The 5,932-nt window shown below is 15.7% G+C and overlaps 1 pseudogene across 1 annotated transcript; it reads left to right on the top strand.

The window, feature by feature from the left end:
- The first annotated feature begins 538 nt into the window (after positions 1–538).
- On the top strand, positions 539–2,113 carry LOC132931526 (cytochrome b-like; annotated as a pseudogene). The gene has a single exon (XR_009662705.1). The product of XR_009662705.1 is annotated as a cytochrome b-like (transcript).
- The last annotated feature ends 3,819 nt before the right edge of the window (positions 2,114–5,932 follow it).

Raw genomic sequence — 5,932 nt, 5'->3', positions numbered from 1 at the left:
AAAAAAAATTCTGGGCTAATCATCATCTTTTAAAATTAAGACTAAAAAAAATCATACTAAATAAAATTAATATTAAAATTATTAACATTGTAAAATTATTAATGACTTTAAGTAATCATTACCATATATACGAACTATTAAAATCAAAATTGTTAAACCTAAAACTCTTTCACTAATACAAAAAATAAAAAAAATTAATAATAAAACATATTGTTTAATAAATATTATTAAATTTAATAAAAATAATAAAGATAAAATTAATAATAAATATTCTAATCCTAAAAGTATTATTAATAAATGATTAAAATTAAAAATATAAAATAAAACTCCAGAAAATAATATAAATATTAATACTAAAATAAATAAATTTATCATTTTAATAGTTTAAAAAAAACATTGATATTGTAAATCAAAATTATAAAATTATTTAAAATAAATCAGTATAAATATATACATATTATCATTAATCTCCAAAATTAATATTTTAATTAAAATATATACTGAATTTTAAAATTTATTTTATTAACTAATTTAACCATAGCAATTTTATTAACTATAATAAAATCACCAATTAGATCAAACTTAATCATTTTAATTCAAACTATAACTTTAACATTAATAATTAATATAATTACTAAAACAGCATGAATTTCATTTATAGTATTTATCTTATACATTGGAGGATTAATAATTATTTTTTTATATATTTCAAGAATTGCTTTTAATGAATTAAATATTAATAAAAATTATAAAATTATAATTTATAAATTAACATTAATTTTAATGTTAATCTTTTATTTAAAATTAAATCTCAATCTTGAAAATTTCAATTATGAAAATAAATTTATATTTGAAGATAATTTTAATTTATTAAATATATTCATAATACCAAATAATTTAATAATTTATTTAATTATCTTAATCCTTTTTTTTATATTAATTTTAATTATTTGAATACTAAAAATTAATAAAGGACCAATTCGACAAAAAAATAATTAATGAAAAAAAATATACTAAAAACTTTATCCCCAATATTAAATTTACCTACACCAGCTAGAATTAGTTTTATATGAAATTTTGGATCTTTATTAATAATTTGTTTAATTAATCAAATTTTAACAGGATTATTTTTAGCCTTCCATTATAAAACAGATATTAATTTAGCTTTTCAAAGAATTATTAATATAAATCGAAATATTAACTTTGGATGATTAATCCGATCTTTCCATGCAAATGGGGCTTCTATATTTTTTATTATAATTTATATTCATATTAGACGAGGTATCTATATAAATTCTTTCAACTTTAAAATAACATGAATTATTGGAGTAATTTTATTATTATTAACAATAATAACAGCATTTGTAGGTTATGTATTACCATGAGGACAAATATCATTTTGGGGGGCAACAGTAATCACAAATTTATTATCAGCAATTCCTTATTTAGGAAATTCAATTGTTATTTGAATTTGAGGGGGATTCTCAATTAATAATGCTACATTAACACGATTTTTCTCAATCCATTTTATTTTACCATTTATTATTATTTTATTTACTTTTATTCACTTATTCTTTCTTCATTTAACAGGTTCTAATAATCCACTAGGAATTAATAGAAATTTTGATAAAATTACTTTTTCTCCATATTTTCTAATTAAAGATTTAATTGGATTAATCATATTTATATGAATATTTTTTATTTTAGCTTTAATTTTTCCATACCTACTAAATGATCACAATAATTTTATTATAGCAAATTCAATAATTACACCAAATCACATTCAACCAGAATGATATTTTTTATTTTCTTATTCAATTTTACGAGCAATCCCTAATAAATTAGGAGGGGTTATTGCTTTAATACTTTCAATTTTAATTTTATTAATCTTACCTATATTAAACAATAAAAATTTTTTAAGAAATAAATTTTACCCATTAAATAAATTTTTATTCTGAATATTTATTATAACATTTTTTATTTTAACCTGAATTGGGATACAACCAGTTGAATACCCATTTATTACAACAGGGCAAATTTTTACAACAATTTATTTTTCTTACTTTTTCATTAACTTTTATATCATAAAGTTATGAGATAAATTATTAATTTAGTTAATTAATTTATTTAAAATATTTATTTTGAAAATAAAAAATAGAATTTAATTCTATTAACTTAATACTTAAATTAATGATATAAGTTAAATAATTTAATAGAAAAATTAAAGACAAATAAAAATAAAGACAAAGGTAAAATTAATTTCCAAACTAAATATATTAATTTATCATAACGAAATCGTGGTAAAAACCCACGTAATCAAATAACTATAAATATAAAAATCAAAATAAAAATATTTAAATAAAATTTATTTATTATCAAACCAAAAAACATTTCACATAATAGTATCCCTATAAATATAATTCTTATATATTCAGATATAAAAATAAAAATAAAAGATAAACTTCTAAATTCAATATTAAATCCAGAAACTAATTCTGATTCACCCTCAGAAAAATCAAAAGGAGAACGATTTATTTCAGCTAAAAATCTAATTAATAATAAAATAAACAAAAAAAAAAGAAAAAAAAAAAATTTTAAATTAATTTGATAGATATAAAAATCATTTAAATTAAAACTATTAATTAAAAATATTAAATTTATAATAATAATTATTATTCTAACTTCATATGAAATCATTTGAGAAATAAACCGAATTATACCTAAAACTGAATAATTAGAATTCGAAGATCATCTAATTATTAAAAAAATATAAACTATTAAACTTGAACAACAAAATATATAAATTAAACCAAATCCTATAATATAGTTCATACCAATATAAGGATAAATAAATCAAAAAAAAATTGAAATTAATAAACCCAATAAAGGAGAAATTATAAAAATAAAAAAATTTATATTACTCGGATAATTAACTTCTTTAAAAAATAATTTTAACCCATCACCTATAGGTTGAAAAATACCTTTAATCAAAAACTTATTCGGACCTTTACGTAATTGAATATAACCTAAAACTTTACGCTCTAATAAAGTAAAAAAAGCAACTCTTATAAAAACTATTAAAAATAAAATCAAAAAATTAATAATTATAACAAATATAAAAATTACTATCTATAATAAAAATTATATAATTAAATTCTAAATTTAACACAATTATCTGCCAAAATAGTTAAATTATTTTTATTCATTTAATAAAAATTTAATTTAATTATTTAATCCTTTCGTACTAAAACAAATTAATTTTTAAAAGATAGAAACCAACCTGGCTTACACCGGTTTGAACTCAAATCATGTAAGAATTTAAAGGTCGAACAGACCTAATACTTAAAATTTTGCACCTAAGATTAATCTTAATTCAACATCGAGGTCGCAAACTAATTTTTAAATTTGGACTTAAAAAATTAATTACGCTGTTATCCCTAAAGTAACTTTTTCCTTTAATTAAAAATTTTAATTCAAAAATTCATTAAATAATGTTAAATTTTAAAAAAAGTTTATTAATTTTTTTTATCACCCCAATAAAATAAATTATAAAAATAAAATATTTATAAAACCAAAAAAATTAAAATTAAAATTTATAAAGTTTTATAGGGTCTTATCGTCCCTTTAAATAATTTAAGCTTTTTTACTTAAAAATAAAATTTTAATTATATAAATAATAAAGTTTATTTCTCATCAAATCTTTCATACAAGTCCTCAATTAAAAGACTAATTATTATGCTACCTTTGCACAGTCAAAATACTGCAGCTATTTAATAAATCATTGAGCAGATCCTATATTAAATTAAACTTAATACAATGTTTTTGTTAAACAGATGAAAATAATTTTTGCCGAATTCATAATTTATAAATGTAAATTATACTAATTTAATCATTATTACTATTAATTAAATATTCATTAATAAAATTTAATATTAATAATAAATAATTTATAATAAATTAAAAATAAATAAATAATAAATTTTTACAAACTTAAATAAAAATTTCTATTCCTATAAATTATTAAAATAAATAAATTATTATATAAAAATTTCAAGCTTATCCCTAAAATAATTTAAATTTAAAATATTAATCAACAAAATCAAAATAACTTTTAAAATTTTAAATTAAATTTAAATCTTAAATAACTAAATATAATATAACGAATTAAATTTCAAAACTAATATTATTTTATAAATATTTATAACACAATAAATTAATAATAAAATTAACTCTATAAATTTTGAGAATTTAAAAAAAAATTAAAAATTTTAATCAACCCTGATACAAAAGGTACTAAATTAATTCTTTTATAAATTTAATTATTTCTTTCACAATACTATTAAACTATAAATCTATAAATTAATTTTTAATAAATACTAAAACCTTAAATAAATAAATTATTTTTATAAAAAATCAAATAAAAATTATTATATTAATAAAATAAATTTAAATAAAGTTTAACAACATCTTATCATTGTAAATGATATACTTAAATTTAGATATTTATTTAATCTTTCTAAATACACTTTCCAGTACATTTACTTTGTTACGACTTGTCTTATTTTTAATAAGAATGACGGGCAATATGTACATATTTTAGATCTTTCTTCATATTAACAAAATAAATAAATTTACTATTAAATCCAATTTCATTTTAATTTTCATTTAAAATCCAAAAATAAAATTTAATGTAACCCATTATATTCTTATTTATAAACCACATCTTGACTTAACATAAATTATAATAATAAATAAAGAAAATAAATTTTTTAATATATTCATGACAGCGATATATGAATTAATTAAATAAGTAAAATTAATCGTGGATTATCAATTAATAAACAGGTTCCTCTAATAAGACTAAAATACCGCCAAATTTTTTAAATTTAAAGAACATAACTATTAATTTTTTAGTAAATTAATTTAAATTTTTATAATAGGGTATCTAATCCTAGTTTTAAATAAAATTTAATAGAATAAAATAATTATAATAATAATATTTAATTAAATTTTACTTTTTAAAAAAAAATTAAATTATAAATTATATTTAATACTAATAACCAAACTATTTTATTTGTATATTATGTTTAACCGCAACTGCTGGCACATATTTAGTTTATACTTAAATTAATAATTAAATCTAAATTTCTTTAATATTTAATACTTAATACTGAGAATAATTAAAATCCTTTAAGAAATTATTAACAATCAAAAAATTTCATGTATCTTTTTAATTAAATAAAATTTTATAACAAAATAAATTATAATTATTAGTAAAATTAAAATAATACGGTTTTATAATATTATAAATTTTAAATAAATAAATTAAATCAAAATTTAAATAATTAACTGAATTATTTTAACTTTAATTCTAATATTTTTTAATTATAATACTATTTAAATTTTAAATCTAAATTTTAATACAATTTATTAGTTTCTGTTTTTTAAATATAATTACTTAAATTAATTATTTTAACTTTAATTCTAATATTTTTTAATTATAATACTATTTAAATTTTAAATCTAAATTTTAATACAATTTATTAGTTTCTGTTTTTAAATATAATTACTTAAATTAATTATTTTAATCAAATTAATATTATTAATATAAAATAACTAATACTTTTCTTCTTTACCTCTTATATATATATACAATAAATATCTATATATATTCATATAAGGATTTATATATTAATATATATATATATATATTAAATGTATAGATTATTAACATCATATAAGGATTTATATATATATATATATATATATATAAATATATAAGCTATATAGATGTATATTTATATTATATATATATACTATATACATATGAAGTCTATATATGTATACTACTATACATATTTATAAATCCTCTATATACTCTTCTTCCTTCTTTTTTTTTTTGGAGGGGCATAGCCCCCCTTTTCAGATAAAT

Source organism: Rhopalosiphum padi, unplaced genomic scaffold (assembly GCF_020882245.1).
Source record: "Rhopalosiphum padi isolate XX-2018 unplaced genomic scaffold, ASM2088224v1 scaffold19, whole genome shotgun sequence".
NCBI lineage: Eukaryota > Metazoa > Arthropoda > Insecta > Hemiptera > Aphididae > Rhopalosiphum > Rhopalosiphum padi.
This window is presented reverse-complemented; position numbering and strand designations above follow the sequence as displayed.